Source organism: Myiozetetes cayanensis, unplaced genomic scaffold, assembly GCF_022539395.1.
Source record: "Myiozetetes cayanensis isolate MyiCay16 unplaced genomic scaffold, myiCay2020 scf6-25, whole genome shotgun sequence".
In the NCBI taxonomy this organism is placed as follows: domain Eukaryota; kingdom Metazoa; phylum Chordata; class Aves; order Passeriformes; family Tyrannidae; genus Myiozetetes; species Myiozetetes cayanensis.
The window spans coordinates 56,444,101-56,462,098 of NW_026087853.1; the positions used below are offsets into that span (position 1 = coordinate 56,444,101).

At 37.8% G+C, this 17,998-nt stretch overlaps 1 protein-coding gene across 1 annotated transcript in view; it reads right to left on the bottom strand.

Annotated features, from left to right (window-relative positions):
• LUZP2 (leucine zipper protein 2) overlaps positions 1-17,998 on the bottom strand; it is a 113,267-nt gene that overhangs the window by 90,689 nt on the left and 4,580 nt on the right. The window lies entirely within an intron of this gene.

Genomic DNA, 17,998 nt, shown 5'->3' on the forward strand with positions numbered 1-17,998 from the left:
ATGTATAAACACTGAAAAGTTTTGGTAGTTGTAGTTGGTACCTGGTTTTGTGGCTGTTTTGGGACAACACTCTCTCTGTTTCACTGAGCATGTACAAAAATTATTAGAACTCTTATTCTAATGTTTCTTCACACAGTACTTCATGTCTATAATGGAGGTACTAGCTTAAGAGGTGTAGAACCCTGTGATAAGGACAATTCCACTGAGATCAGTAAGAGCAAACATGAGCAAAAGAAAGTAGTCCAATAAAATTTTATTTCTTATTTTATTCTATCATGAAAAGCGTTTTCTCTTTTACTTAAGTGCAGGTTCAGGTTTGTTAATCACACCACACAAATTTCTCACTATTAACTGGTGAAATGCAGTAGGTTATCTTTTCCTTGGAGAATGCCTGCCAGGGAACAACAAGTTTTAAAATACAAACCCAGTGCAGACTTCTTTAAACTAAAAAAAACCAAAAACCCACAAACAAACAAAATCACATGGGTATCAGCTAGCACAACTGGTTTGTTTTTTTTTAAAATTTATATTTTGCTTCTACGGCTCTTGTTTTGTTTGCCTTCCTAATTAACATGTCATTTAGGAACCTACTTGATTGTGCCAAATACTAGCATCATTCTTTCTTCCCTACAGAGCAGCGCTGAATAGGCAGACTGTGTGGATTCTCCTTCCATTTCCTTGCCCATTTAAGGGATACTCACTGTCTTGTGTGCTGGAGAGTCGTTTGAATGCAAAGCACTGTCGCTTCTCTATGTAGCACTGTTACCATCAACTTCTAATTTTATTTACTAAAACACATTGCTGTGAGCCCTAGGAGCCCCTGTCAGAATGAAGATTGGGAAAAAAAAATATATATATATTTGAGACATGGACAAGCAGGCTGGGTTTTCTTTTCTGGACCTGCAATATGCATTTTCTCAGAGTTGCACACAATATCTCACTGCACGTATGATTCAAAGTTACAAGGTATTTCTAGTCTTCATCCTCCCTCCAGAAGGAACTAGAATTGGGATTTTCTTGTTCAACCACTTGGCAGGCCATCCACACCCAGTTCTCTCCTGACAAGTTGTGCTCAATGGGTAGACAAAGATAAACCCTGGGCAGCTACTGCAGAGATCTAAAATAATTCTGCTAAAGCATCTGTCCTACTTGCATATTTTGTGTGTGTCTGCATTTAGCTCTGCACAGTCACACAATTTGAAGGTCTTGGTCCCCAAAAGAGGGACAGAGTGGCTCCTAAGGCAATCATTTGCATATTGTTTATTTTGAAGTTTTCACTCTTTACTAACTTACCCTGACACAGGAAGCAAAAGCTCCATCCAACCTGGCCTTGAACACTCCCAGACATGCTTAGTGTTACAATGCTAAAGTCACCACGGAGGGCTATCACTCAAACTGAGTGATTTCCACCCTTCAGCAAATTTTTTAGAACCTAATCCATTCACAAATTAAAGCCCAAACATCAGTTTTAAAGCTCACTGCCAGAATACATAGCATGCTTAATTTTTTTTTAAGAGCCAAAGTCCATAGACCACATGTACTTAGATCAGAGCAAACCCACTCAATTCTATGTGTAGAATCAAACCATTAATAAATCTCTGTTCTTCCAACAAAAATTTTTTTTTTTTTAGTTCCTTACAAGAATACTGTGATTAACCAGTCAAAATGAGCTTTCAAAACTATTTTCACATCCATTTACAGGAAATAAAAGGTGAATCTTAACACTTACCTACACTAAAAGTTTATAAAATCTACTGGTACAAAATTGCTGCTCAAAGAGCAACGATCAGGGTAAAGAAGGGATTTTGCAGGTTGATATGAATCACGTTTCTAACAAGCTTTCTGCATCTGGAGCACTGTGTCCAGTTCTGGGCCACTCATACAGACAAGGAGCTACTGGAGAAGGTCCAGCAGAGGCCACAAAGATGAGCAGGGGTCTGGAGCATCTTCCTGATGAGGAGAGACTGGGGAAGCTGTGCCTGTTTAGTCTGGACAAGAGAAGGCTGAGAAGGGATGTCATTAATGCAAATAAATATCCCAAAGGTGTGTGCCAAGAGGACAGTGCCGGGCTCTTTTCAGTGGTGTCCAGTGACATGATGAGGAGCAATGGCCGTAAACTAAAAGACAAGAAGTTCCACGTCAGCATGAGGAAGAACTTCTTTACACTGAGGGTGGCAGAGCCCTGGAACAGCTGCCCAGGGAGGGCGTGGAGTCTCCCACTCTGGAGACATTCCAAACCCACCTGGATGCCTTCCTGTGTCACCTGCTCCAGGTTGTCCTGCCCTGGAAAGGGGTTGGACTGGGTGATCTCCAGAGGTCCCATCCAACAATAACTATTCTGTGATTGCCTGAGGTTTCATAAAGCAAAGATTTCTGGATGCAACTGGACACTAAGCAGGAAATCAACAATTAAAACACACTGAATGATTTGGGGTTTTGTTTTTAGTCTGCATTAAATCCCTCTTCTAATTATAAACATTCAGCAAATTACTGTGTTCTACAGTACACATTCTCAACGTTTTCAATCTAAGTACTTTTAGGTTCATTTGCTGGTTTCTTTTGTCAAGAATCTCAAGTGCACACTGAAATTCAAGCACCACTGGATTCTCCTTTTTGCAATAATAATCAAACAAAACATCCAAGGTGAATGTCTCTAATCTAGCATTTCTCTGACCAACACATTTACACTTGTAATCGTTAATCATGCCATCTGGCTTAATGTGCTCATTAAAAATTAAAAAAAAAAATCCATTGCATTATTGGCTTTAGATGACTTTCTTCTCCCTGAAACTTGTCAATGTCATAACTTTATTTGTCATAACTCTTTTTTTTTGTACTCCATAGGGAGTCATTGCCAAATATTGACACATAAATCTTACATTTTCTAATGTGCTCGTTTGACACTGTAATACAGAATTTGCACTATTCAGGCAGAATTTTGAAAGGAATCTGTTTTGTTTCATTAAGACTTCCTGCTGTCAACAGCAGGAAATAGTTTTTACTCCTCAAAGTAATGCACACTTTGTCTTGAGACTCAGGACACACAATCTCCTCATTCTGCCTTCCTCTTTTGACCATGTTCACTGGTTGAGAACAGTGCTGATAAAAATCCCTGCAGCCACACAGCAGCTGTGACTGATCTGGTGACACCCTGACAGTAAGTTTGACAATAAGGTTTTTTCTAAAACAATGGTAAAGCATTACCATGTAAACCAACTCTTGCATGGCTTGTAGTTCTTCCTTAAGGAAAGGATAAATTGACTCCCTACTAACATTCATCACAAAAAAAAAAAAAGGTTAAAACTTCACTTTTTATGTTTAACCTAGACCATTTTGTCTTCCAAAACTGAATTTTTGTTGAGGATAAAATAAGCTCTAAATTTTAGGACTCAATACAGCAATATTGAGCAATAATCCCAGCTACTCATTGTACTATTTTTATGAGGGTCTTTTAAATATGTTTGTATGAAAAATATTATGGACATCTCCTTGTTAGCCTTCCTTCCCCCTGATTCTTACCCATAGATAATCAACCTTGTCATCACTATCCTTGAACTCTATACAGTCTAAACTGCTTCCCTGATGGCAACTATGTCATCTCTTTCCCACTGCACATCACATGGCAATACAATAAGGTGAAGAGAAGAAGAATCAAACACAACTCAAAGTCCACATCAAAAGAGTTTTAGGAAAAAAAGTTCTAATTAAATTGAGTTCAACTACAGCATATCAAATTTATAGGTCACCTAAGACCATACGAATAGCTTACAATTCACTTTATGATCCTGGAATTATGGTTTACAAGACATCCTTGACTCTAAAAGAATGGAAGGATGTTAATTCATTCCATAGTTTCTACAGAAGCTCTTACCCTCTGTTAAATTCTAAATCGACCATGCAAAGCTGAGCTCAGGAAAGGAAATATAAAATCTCATTGATGCGTTATGATTAATCATTTTGGTTAATGATTCTATAAATTCAAAACCCTCCAATTGCCTTTATCTGCATTTTCTACATGTTTGTCTACACGTAACTCTGCTCCTACCTGCACTTCTGTCTTATTTATGTCATGAGCCCTCCAGTGGAGTTGACTAAGATTGTGGTTAACTTTCCAGAGGCATCACAAGTGTATCAGAAAATGAAAAGCAGTCAGGTCTTTAGGACAAAGAAAAGTAATATGCATTGAAAATATGAGTCTGAAAAGCAGCAGCAATAGAAGACCAGCAGCACACAAGTACCAGTATCTTTGCTAGGTATTGCAGAATCCCATTAATACTCACATCATCTCACAGTTCAGAGCACAAGAAGTGGACTTACACACAGTATTTCTTGACCATTATTTTTTTTTCACGTGGAGAAAAAAAAAAAAAGTGATTTTATTATCATTCCTGTGGCTTTGTAACATGCTTGCAACTTAAAGCAAGCCTGCAATTTAAAAATTGAACCCTGTTATCAGAACCACATAAATTATTTGAAAAAGACTCCTACCTTGTCTAATTAGTCCTCTGCAATGAAGTAGCAGAGTCTCCAGCCTAACTCAGATCTCTTGGGGTCTCTCTGGCAATGCACACTTCCACAGTACCAACCCATAGTGCCTTCCAGAGCCTCCACAGTCCCACACACTCCAAACTTCTCCCACCTCTCAGTTACACAGACCCATTTTCTAAAAGTACAAGAACAGAAGTTTCACGGAAGGATGAAAAGCAATAAAATCAGGTTTGCTGTTTGCCTGATAGTTTTCCTGATAATCAGTAAAGAACAGTCCCTCTAGAAGTCGCCCAATATACTTGTACCCAACAGATTATTTATAAAAATAAATGTGAGCATTTTATAGAAACAATGTAATTAGCTTCAATTGTTTTATATTTCCTGATTCACTAGGCATTCACATGAGTCTGCTCTTGGTAGAGATAATTTAATATTTGAATCAGCACAGAAAAACAACACAAACTACTTGGAAAAAGATTATTATTTGGTTCAATTGATAGAAACCATTTTTTTTTTTCCTAAAACGGGAATGCAATTTCTGAAGAAAATGGATCAATTTATTTCCAGTCAATAATATAGGTGGTTGCAATATGTTCAGGCACACACAGTTACTAATAGTAACTATGTAGTTCTACTGAAGGAAGGCAACTCACGGATCTAATGGCATGTTACTCGGAATGTACAAATATATTTTCCGTATTGTTTTTTCCAACACAAATTTAGCTACAGATCTGACTTTCATTTGGAACGAAAGAGGTGAGAAATAGCTTTGATGTGACATCAGAACAAAACAAATAGGGAACAAATCACCAATATTTAGTCATTCCTTTATTTCCACATGAAGGACACCTATGTCATGATTCATGAGGAAAGGAATTATTACACTCATGAGAAAAAAAAAAAAAAGCCAATTATGTGCACTGCACATATTAAATCCAAGGGTAATTTGCTAACATCAAAGTTCATTACCCATATGCCAAGCCCAAAACCCAAAGGATCCTAATTAATGCTGAAAACCTGGATAAAAATTACATCTGTCCTATTCTTCTGTGTGATAGTAGCCCAAAAATTTACATTGCATGGTGCTGCTCTTTCCATTTCCTTGCTGTAGAAGTCATTTAATGTAGGCTGTTGCCTATGTAGTATTAACAGTAATTGAACTTGAAAACAGATCCTTTCTGGCTGCTGGTTATTTTGCCAGGATATGCCCACATTAAAATCAACCAGGAGAGTGGGTGATTTAAAAATTGTTGTATCCCTGAGTTTAAGAGGCAGACTTTTTCATGGTGAACTCATTTAAGAGGTTTACTCTGTCCTCATTACTCCATGAATCCTGTGCAGGTTAAACACATAGCACAAGTACTAGTTGGACTGCTTTGCTATTTTTTCCCCCCTGTTCTTGACCTCTGTAGCAATTTCGCAGGTCTAAATCCATGCTGTTAGTGAAAAATTATAGAGACTATATGCAGAAGTTTGACAATGGCATCTGCAGACTCTGTTAGTACACTAACAACATTTTTTTTCCTTTCAAACAATAAGGTCTCTCATCCGGGGCATCTCGATGTTAATTCACAACAGGAAGGATTATAGACAATTCCAGCTTCATTGTCTGAAATGGAACTCAGTCATAGAAACTCAAATCTTGTTTCACCTTCACCAAAACAAGAAACAAGCTTCTATTTTGCTGATACTCAGGTGCTGTCAGGAAGGACTAATCCAGTGAATGTTTACACGCACTTCTTGGTAGCGGGAACAAGTTCTGGTTTCAAGTAAATGATATTGTTTCTTTCTGATTTCAAGGAACACCAACATTCAGTCCACAAAATATAAACCCCAAGTATTACCGTAATAGCATAGTATTCTTTTTTTTTTTCCTTGTGCATGTATGGGGGATTATTGAAGAGACTTAAGAGTCTCTCTAAAAACTGTTTATCTTCCAGATTCAAAACATTAGTTGTTTCTGCTCTTTCAAAGCTTTTGGGTTGTTTGGCTTTTTAGAGTTTTTTCATTTGTTGGTGTTTTTTGTTGTTGTTTGGGGTTTGTTTGTTTGTTTGTTTTTTGTTTTGTTTGTTTGGTTTTTTCCCCAGGAAACAGTTCCCATTATTACCAAGTTAAGCAATCCCACAACAGAAGAAAAACAAGTAATGAAGTTGCACCAATATGACAGTTTAACACTTCAAAATCTCCTATTTCTGTAGTAACAACAGAAACTTTTCACCACAGGGCCTATAAAGAAAAAATTAAAAGATGTACTACAACCACAACACCTCGCTTTAAAAGTGCAAACTAAGACAAACAAACCTGTGTTCAATACAGGACTGGGTCCTATCTCCTCCTAGGCTTTCTCAACCATATTTATTTTATATTTTCAGTTTTCCATATCATTGATATTTGAGACCACTTCTTATTTAATTAAATATTGAACTGCTAGCAAAGGAGCACAGTAGTTTAACAAAAAGGGATTTTGTTTTTTTCTTTTATAATAGGCTCATAATAGTTTAAAAGAAGTATGGTTTTTGAGTAACAAAACTCCAGGGATAATTTTAAAATAACAGAAGCAGTATATACCTTATACTGTTTTATACCTTATAAAACTCTACACAGCTAAGTAAAAATAATGACATCATTTTTATTCTCAACAGGATTCTTTTTAACACATCTCTGTACTGAAAATTACATGCTTAATCTAAAATGTCTCTAAATTCCATTTGATGAGTGGGATGATGTCACCACATGTGAATTGATGCAAAATTGCAATTGATGCAAAATTGCTTCCTTTGTAAGAAATATTTACCATGTTTTTTCATTGAACTATTCCACAGTGACCTGCTACCACTGAATTTCATAAGAAATTAGGTTTGTGTATTAATGTTTCATAAAGGCACACACTATCAAACAAAAAAGTAAAAACTTGGTTGTTATTTTATGATCACCTACTTCAGTGGAATCAAATGATCAAAATTTAAGATACATGCTGGTTTTTCAGTTATAAAAAAAGCTCTGGTTACCCAAAGTTAAACATAACCCTGTAACATATATTATGATCCAAAGCCACAAATACTGCACTATCTTGTGCTTATATAAAAAGACACAAAAAGGAAAGGATGAGGTAAGTGGTATATATGTCAGAAAGTTGTTCCTAATGTCAATCTGAAGTCTACTAATGATCTTCAGGAGAAACAAAAGCAGTTGAAACTGTATTTCTCTCCTATAATTCTCCTTTCTAACTCAAAGGAAACGTCCCTTGAGGAATGCTGCTTTTAGGGAATAGCTAAACACTAGATTCACACTACATTTTATACTCACAAAATAAAAGGTTGTTTATTTTAATAAAAATTTCTAAGTTAGTAATATTAGTTTTTCCCCCCAGCAGAGTAAGTCTTAACTGCCCCAGTATTAAAGGGTTCAATGGTTGAAGGCCATGATTTGTTTTCAGTCTCTGCAAGTTTTTTAGTTTCTATGACAGAAGTACTAAATTCAATGTACTCAGCCCTTTGAGAGGAAGGCCCATGAAAAGCACAAGGTATCTGACTGTACTTTCATCATCAACAGCAACACTTTCCATTATTTTAGTTGATTATATGTGCAGTATAGAGATAGAGCTGACTACAGATAAAGATGGAGAAAAATAGGTTTCCCCGAAAACATTTCCTGCAAAGACACATCAGTACCCGTAAAGGCAAATAGTTTTTGCCTGGTTTCACCCAGGCAGGCGTACTTGGACACCATTGCCAAGGGTTGAAAATGTCATGGAGTAACAACTACCCCAAAATGAGGTTTTGTGTAGGTGGTTTTGATCCAAGGTCCATTTAAAATGCAGCATCTTTCTGCTCCTCAGTTAATTCCTGCAGATTGTATCTACCTGATGTTTTGATTTCAGAAGACGAGGACATAATTTTCTTTTTATCTGCTTCTAAATAACGTAACTTTTGATGCTTTGCTCTCTAAAAGTTTTGCTCATTATCCTTCAAAGCACAGCTCTAATGAAACTTCTGGCAGCATTTATCAAAAAAACCCATTTATAAAGGTCATTTCTTAAGGTCAGCTGAATAACCCAAGAAGAAAACAGGGATTCTTTCTCATCATGTTCCTCTCAGCAGTTTTATGCTGGACTCCATCACTTTCATCACACATTCTGCTCATCCAAAACCTTCCTTCCTTATTCTCTTTCTATAAATTCCTTTGGAGAGAAAAATAGCCTGACATTGAACGCTGTAAAAATAACAGGGATTCTAGAGCAGAATGATAAACTTAAGATGGTCTGACAAACTGGAGCACAGAAGAAACAAAAGTGTGGGTGCAAGACCCAGTCCCACTGGGTCAGCTGTATTTGGGTGAGACTGATCCTGGGTTTAATTCCATCCAGATAACTCTCTATAGCAAAGACAAGTAAATTTCTTACGTAATACTCTTCATACCGTTTGATGGAATAACCAGAAACAGATTTCTACACGAATCACCCTAAAGTTTTCAGCATAAATACTTGCTTCTAATGCCTCCACCATCTTTACCCCTGACTTACCATAAGGGAATATTACTGACAGCTTGATAAATAATATTTCTAGATTTTCCAAATACTTAAGATAAAGGCAAAAAGCACCATGCACAAAAGTAGACTCAGCTAGTACAGTTGACTTAAACAAGTAAACCAGCCTACTCTTAGCACAGATACTCTCTGTTAGTGAAAGAGGTATTAGATATCATTACATTCCACATAAACACCTGATTTTCTCTTATCCACCTCCATGCCTTCTGCCTGCTCCAGAAGAAATACGCAATCTTTTTGAATTGGCTTTGCAGGTGAGTAAGAAAGGTGTCAGGTGGGCACTGAACTGATCAGTATCACACAAAATGAATACAGTCTGCAAGGGTGGAAAGCTGCACACAGGTTGGAATATATTCCTGTACAGTTTTATATGCTGCCATTATCTCTCAAGAGCTCATTCAGTTTTGAAAAACAAGAGGTAACCTCAGATTATTTTTCATTTTTGACATGAAGTGCTGGTTGTTCTCGTGAAAGCTCAGCCTTAGAGTGAAGTCTTAAATACCAATTTGGATCAAAGCATTGAAAGTGCTAATTGAGCTGGCAAAGATACAATGCTCACAATTAAAAGATGTCTCCATTTGGTTAATGGCCAGATCTGTAGCTGGAATAAAGTTGCAGATGCCAGCTGATGATCAGAGCCAGCTCCTCTCTGAAACACAGTCTTGCATTTCTTACTTATTAATTGGAAGGGACTGCCGTGACTCTGACATTACAATGCAGTCACTGACCTCAGAGACTGGTTCTTAAATAGGGGGTTTTGTTTTCTTCTTTTCTTCGTGGCACAGATCCTGCCACAGTTTCAACGTTAAAATATCCAGATTCAATTTCCAACAGAGACATCCTTTAACCACGATGTGCAACTCTTCCTCTCTTGACATGCAACTGCCCGATTACTTACGGGCACACAGGATTTTTTTGACTTGAATTCTGTCTGACTATTTATTGAATACTGAATTCTAAGAGAAATGGAAATGCACCCCTTACCATGACTTCATTCTTCCCTTTTATACCTTGGAAGGCACATTATTAAGCTGATCAGTACTAATTTGATGAGGGTTGCGTTTTCCCTGCTTGTGTTATGCAGAGGGATAGCAACACCCTATTTCTGTAGAAAACATTAGGAAAAACCAAAGGAAAACAAGTTTTAAAAGAAAGGCTTCAAAGATTCAAGTGAAAAACAAAAGAGTTTCTAAGGGTGTACCTGGGACATTAGGTAACTGCTATAACACCCAGTCAGTACCCACTAAGGGCAAACTTTTCATAAATGTCACTCAGAAAACAAAAAGAAACCCCACAAAGTTGAGAGGAGAAGGCCTTTTGTTGCCCACAATAAGATCACTCTCAAAGAAATATAAAAGGAAGAGAAGTCAGAAAGCTTTGCTACCTGAGTGCCCCTGCATGTTTGGATACCAGGAAGTTGGGACAGTTAGTTCCTGTACTCTTTATCCATATAACATGTAGAAGATTGCATCTTGATGTTCGCTATGAGTACATACATATATGTGTTTTAATATATTACTGTAAGAGTTATTCTCTTCTATTATTCCTGTTTCAACAAGTGGATGACAACTGAACCTTCAAAACCAACCTCCACTACTTATACGTATCTCAAGTTGTAGCAAAAACCGTGGATTATAGTTTTAAGCAGGAAGAATGCCAGTGGAGTTTATCCAGAAATGTACCAAAACTGTAAATTAATTTTAGTTTATGCCATTCATTTTTTTCTTCCTCATACTCCAAATGAAGTCATCATGGAAATTCAGATATTTTAAGAAACAGGCATTTACACAAACAGTATTTAAGAGTGATCCCTGGACTAGTGCTAAGCAAAAAATCCAAATCAAATGAAGAAGTAGTGGCCCTTACCATGTCCAAAACCACCCATAGCTGCTTTTTTGTGAAGGCATGACTCCATCAATTTTCCCTCTTCAACCAACCTTTGTATATTAATTCCCACATAGGCTTTTGGAAGTCTCCAGTCAGGGAGACTCCACAACCTGTCTGGGCAATCTAATCCAGCGTGCAGTCACCTGCACAGTAAAGAAGTTCTTCCTCATATTCAGGTAAGACATAAAAGCTTTTGAGGGCTGAAAAGATCAAGATCTTTAACTAAAGCAGATTTGGAAAGATACCTACCATGTCAACTTTGAAAAAGCTTCAGAGCCAGTTAAGAGAGACTCTGTGAAAGCACCCACTGCTTCCCATCCCTAGGGGAGTTATTTGGAACAGCCTGTTGAAACATGAGGAATCTACAGAAAGTTTAGATATTTTCATTCACTGTCTAACCAAAAGACTGCAAAAGTGGTAGTTGGCAGGATAATTCCAGCTTAATGTATTTTCCAGAAATAATGTTTGTCTCCAACACCATTTCTTGCATTGGAAGGAAGTACCAGGATATATAAAAAAAAACCAAACTGTGTTATCTGTAGAGATAATTTGGTATTTTTATCTGCATAAGTGCAGTCAAATTTGATGCCTTAGCTGTTGGAAAAGCAAAAAAATCAGCTGTTTTGAAGTATTTCATTCTATAGAAGCAGAAGTATTCGTATATGTATCTATATATATATGTGTGTGTATATATATATGAGAAAAGATAGCCAGAAATCAAATTTTCATACCTCATTATGTGCCTAAAACTAGAAACCCTTTACACATAGGCAGATACACTGTACATATTTATGTATTTTCCCTTGAGCAAAAAAATATTCTTACATTCAAAAAAACCCACACCAATGGAATTAGATACCATTTGCCAATTTTTAATTTCTTTTTATGAGCATCCACAATGATGTTTTGGATCTATTTTTGCAGATGCTTTCCAGAGATTTTCCCACAGCCATATTCCTTTTCATTAAATTAACAAGAATCAGGTAAGAGCCCTCTCCATCCTCGTTAGTGCTTGGTAAGTAATGAGCACTAAGATTTACACACACTCACACAGAGATACACTATAAAACAGTGGTATCCGGAGAACTGTAGAAGATTTACCCTTAAGTTAGCACAAGGTGTACATAATCTGTGAGGTTTAAAGTATATGGAGCACAGGGATCTGTAGCCCAGGAGGAATCTGTTCTATTGCCCCTAAAATTGAAGTGAAAGTGCAAGTTTTTACTGCTTTCTTACCAGGAGAACTTTGAAGCCATATTTTTAAAACTAGTTTTAAGCTTTTTTTTTTTTTTTTTTTGAAAAGAATTAAAAGTTACACCAATGCTGTAATTTCTGAGTCCTGAGCAGCAACAAGAAGAGCCTAACCAGTCTCCTTCCCTCCAGTATTTTCTCACTCTGTACACACACAGTATTTTTGGGTTTTTATCTTTGTTTAGAAAGAGCAGCATCCAGATGCAGTCAGCCCCTGGTAAGATACAGATAAAAAGAGCACCTCTAGAATAACATCGATATTTCAGCTTATTCATTCAGCACATAATGTCCCTTTTTATCTGCCCCCTTCCAACAGATACTGAAATTAGCCTGTTTTCCCATCATCACCCCTTTGATATCTTATCTCATCCTATCAGGTCCGAGAATGGCTCTGGTGACTTCTCAGTTCTGACTTTCTGAAGTGAAACTTTCCAATATTTTCCCTGAAAATCAAGTGGTTGAGGGAATTGCTTGGATATCCTTGTTTGCTTCCAGCCTAATTGGCAACTGAATTTCTGAAAACACGTCTACTTCTTTCTCCAGGTGAGTACTTGCAAATACTCACAAGAACGAGCCTGCTACAGGTACTGAATATTCTTCTGCAGCAGTGGCACAAGCTGCCTTAAGGATCCCTTTATTCCCTAGAACATGGAAAGATTTAAGGCAGATTAAACTATTCCATGCTGCTTCTTCCAAGGTAATTGCTGGATGTAACCTGGGGCGACAAAAAACTTCGTGTTCCAGCTGTTATTTGGACCAGTTTTCCATTAAATATAGAAGTGCCATTTTAACACGTGACATGACCAAGATTAAGCAACAATATGATGTGAGTGAACACTAAAATATGTAAATCTGACAGCAGTACCAACTTCTGTACATGACCCGTTTGATGGGAACGGCTTAAGCCTTTGCAACTACATTTTTATAAGCCAGTGATGGGTGATTTGTCTACACAGAGGAAACATTCTCCTTAAACCTTTAGTTCTGGTACACATGTTCTGTATTTCTTCCTAGCTATTTCAGAAGCTGTTTAAATTTTGTCAGTTTAGGTACATATGAAGCTAGCAGTACCACACCCTGTGACATTAAAACAGATAGACATGAAAGCTTTTTCCGAGTCCATCTGAAGAAACTGATTATTTTGTCTTTAAAACAGATCTTACTATTTAGCTTTCACAGCATTTTAATTCCCTCTGTGCCCAGGAACAGATAACAATCTGCCCTTGAGCCAAAGAGCTCCAGCTGAGTAGAAATTAGGGAAAGAACTAGGGTATTTGAAACAGCAACAGAGGTATGAGTTAAAGAAATAGAATATATTAAATGTCTGCTTTCACAAGCTTTCCTAAGCCAAATACAACACAACTGTGTACACTTACGAACAAACAGTTGTTTTACAAGTAAATAAAAAAAAAACAACTGCAGATTAGCCTCTTTCACTGTCTGTGCACTCGAGGACAGTATTTTTTTCACACGTCATTCATGTATGAATGCAGAGATTTCACAGAAAGCGGGATTTGAGACTGATTTTTCACCAAATCAAACAACCAGGCTGCACTGGTTGCAACGTTAAAGACGATTAGTGAAGGAAACAGAAGGGAAGCAGCAATGCTGTGGTGGGTCCTGACCCCCCCCTCACCCCATTGTCATCGAGGCACCATGGTTACAGACTAATTTCCCAAACCTTACCATCTGCATTAAGCCAAACAACCTTGTTCCTCGGCTGAGAGTAGAACAAAGCAAGCTGCAAGCCTAGACTTCCTGAAAGAGGTCAGGATGTCTCCTCTACCCATCCCGACTACTTTGTACCCTCCAAACACATCAGCACCTAAACAACAGTCTGCATTTCAAAGGCTATTTTCAATAGGTTAGTGCAGTCAACAGGCTGTCCCCTTTCGAAATTGAAAAGGCGTCAGATTTGACTTGTTCAGCTCACTCAAAAGAAAATCCACTGCAGATTACAGGTATTAGGACAAATATCTTGTCTCTTGGCAAACGGTTGGCTCCACTCACAGAAGGAGGAGGAAAACAAATCAAAACCAACAAAAACTCAACAGTACCTGTTGTCAGAATTGCACATGCCAGGAGCCTCTCTACTCTCCGTAGAACAGAGGGGTTGAAGCACAGCAGTGCTGATGGACTGTGCCAGTCACTGATAAGTAGTAAGAATACAATGGCTATTTTGGGCTTTTTGGCACAGAAAACAAGAATTAATTATCAGCTGATCGGTTTCAGCAAAGCAGCTCAAAGGTTCAGCTACTGAACGCAGCTGTTTGGTTTACACCCTCACTGAGCTTCAACCCACCCTGAAAAATATTTCTTAACAAAAAAAAACCAAAACAAACCACTAAGTGAAGCAGTAGTCAAATTGATTTTATTTCTCTGTTTTCAAGGGAGAGTCTCTCTTTGCACATCGAGCACACATTTCATTATTTTGCCTCAGGAGGAGGAAACTTCCTCAACAACCTAATGACACCCAGAGCACAGCACAGCTGCTTTTCAGTCTTGTCAGCTCAATTTTCCCCACACATTTGGTTTTTTTCTTTTCTCTTCCACATTTCAGTAAAATCTCTGGTTTTCCCCCCTTGTTTAGTGCCACGGGCAAGCCTGAAATGAACATATGGCTGCAAAATCACTCAGACACGAAGAGGATGGCACACACAAGGTGGGCAAAGGGTATTGCTGGGCTTATTGTTCACAAAGCAATTGTGAGGCACAAAGTTCAAGCTCCTACTCTTATTTAGCCATTCATATCAACAAAACCACACAGCCACCTGAAAAACTGGATCAAGTATTGGGAATTCAACAATATAAAGCGTGAATAGGCTGCTTTATTTACCACTTACAGCCTCCCTTCCCACTACCACAACAAAGTTTTATAAACACCTACAAAACCCACTGAAAATATGTTAGAGTGTCATTTCACAAGGGTGAAATTACAGGGATTGGGCCCCACTATAAACCCCTGTTGGCCTGTTCTTGCACAAGAGGGTGTATTTGATGCTCTCTAAGCCAGGGCACAGCAACAAAGCCAATGATGACACATCCCTCTGGGTACAACTGTGGTGGCCTGGAAGACTTTTGCATGGAGATGTTAGAAAGATGTTCTGCTGCAGCTCTACCTCCAACCGAAAGGGAAAGGCGTTAGTTTGCAATTAGATGGGGCTCAGTGAATGCTCACTCCATTTACTAAGGGCTGCAGTAATTCATAAATATGCTTTTCAACCAGCTTCCACTTTCATAACGGGCAAATGGAAAGCAAACCTACCCATTTCCTGCAAGGAAACTGTGACTATAAATCAATCAAATATGATAATTCATAAATAACAACAGTAAGAATATGTAAATGGACGGGGAAACAACACTTCTGGCAACATACACTAGCTGGCAGCAAACAAGTCTTACCTTCCTAAGGCAGCATGTAGGAGACAAAACACACCAGAAATTTTTTGACACTTCTCTGCTTCTTTCCACAGAAGCTATTAATCAATATTGACAAGCAAGATATTGAGAAATTCTGTCCACAGCTATTTCTTCACTATGTAATATTCACATATTGATTTCTCTGATGGTTGACTGAAGTATTGTTTGTATCAACAAATACAGCAGAAACTTAAGAGGGAACACAACCAAAAAAATTTGCAAAGACAAAACACAGTAAAAGCAAACATTAATAAACACAGGAATACTGTGGAGGTAAGGGGTAAACGAGTAAGTAATAGCAGAAGAAGGAAAGGGGGGAAAAAAACCTGTAGCAGCACACAAATCTGCTACTTCATGCTATGTCATATTTATTCTTCAGCATTTCTAAAAGGACTTGCCCTTCAACGTGTTTGAAATAGCAAATATAACAATACCCATTGCACAGTACTAAGACTGAAGGATGGTATAAAAAAAAACCTTTATGCTTTATGACAAAGGTATTCCTTCACTTCCATACAGGGAATATTTACAGATCTGACTCTTACAAGACAGCTGGCACATCCATTGTGAAAAAAACTAGACAATAGGAAGAAACACTGGTTTTGACAAGTGGCATAAATGAGATTTCTTTGTCTGCAGAGTGGTACATCATAAGGATTACAGTCTGTGAATAGTTTTCTATTAAATAGAGAAAATAGTACTGAAGCCACAATCTCACAGAAAAAGAGATTACAATTTTGGGTTAAGATATCTTTATATCCTGCCCTAACTATAAATTAATAAATGAGAGCAAAACAGGAAAGTGCCAAAATTCTAATTTTTCCAAACACAAAGAACATATTAAAATGTCAAAAGTAACTCCATGGCAAGTCTCCTGAGCAGAAATACATTATACATTGCATAACAAGCAGAATTCCAACTGTTCTACTACATTTAGACTGAATTCTAGAGATTCTTAAGATTTACCTGAGATCACCTGGAACTTCAGGAATACATTAACTTTAGATTACATCAAATCTAAAGTAAGTGAAGGCTACAAAAATTTTTATGGTGTCCTTTCTTTTCCTCACTTCCTTTTTGTTTTTTTTTTTTTCCTTCTTCCTTTCGCTTCCCAGAAATCAAAACCTTAAGTGATAAAATATCACCCCAAAAATGTATTTTTTAGTTTTTCTGACAAAACTGACTTTTTTTCTCCTGGATTTTTAATTTAGGTTGGTGATTTTAGATATTTGGAGCGCCTTTAAATGAAAATAACAAAGCAAGTATCACACTTCCAAGGGCATCATTCATAACCAAATGTCAGCCCTAAAATAGCAGAAAATCCCATAAAATTTAAAACTTTTTTAAAAAATAAAAATAAAAGTCTTCTGCCCACCAAGACATACAGAGTGTGGTTACCTTATTCTGAAGGAGAAGCAGAAGTAGCTCCTCCTGCCCACATATCTGATGGTATGCGGTTTTGGGATTTTCTTTGTTTGTTTATGGGGTGTTGGTTGCTTGGTTTTTGTTCTTTTTAGATATATCAAAACTTTCCTCTGGTAAGAAAACCTTTGTTTCACCAAGTAGCTTCCAGTCAAAACAAAATCATTAAGCCAAACGCTTTCCTTTGGGGAAAAAAAAAAAAAAAAAAAAGGAGTTTCACCACTAATTTAAGCACCCACAGTCCACAACAAAAGCACGTAGTTCTTCAGCTATAGCGCAGTCAAAAGCCATGTCTAAATACTACTTCTGTACCTCAAATGTAAGTCCTTACAAGCCATTAAGAAAACAAGCATCATCATCATCATCATCATGCACATTGACAGAAATCAGAAAGCTTTCACAGCCCAGAAAATTGGGCAGGAAAAAGCCTGAATTCTAAGCAGGAGACAATTGGTAGGGTTATCACCCCTGCAATTCCTGAAAGAATGAAATTAAGAACCCACAGCAAAAGAAACGCATCGCGTTTTCTGCTGAAGAAGCAGCCTACCAGCACTCTGAGGAAGTTCATCCTCAGTCGAGTGGGCAAAAAGAGGTGGAAAAAGAGGATCTCAGGCTGCTGGACCTCAGCCTGAGATCTGACAAGCGAGAATAGCCTCTGGCTACCTGCCAGAGACAATGTAACCACGGCGTGGTTACAGCCCAGGGCATTGGCACCCATCGGGAGCCTCATGCTTGGACTCCAAAATCCAGAAAGGGGCAGAGTTCCACCTACTCTCGCATCAGTGTAACTGGAAGACGGTCGCTTTCCTTGCCTGATTATAGCCCAAAAAGATCCTAAAAACTAGAAACAAGGCTTTTCGACTTTCTCCCCCTCCACCCCAGCGCTGTAACATCAAACACTTTCCTTTTAATCTTTCCTCAGGTCTCGGACTGAGCTCTTTACACACCTTTATCTGAAAGAAGAGGAGATATTATTTTCCCACC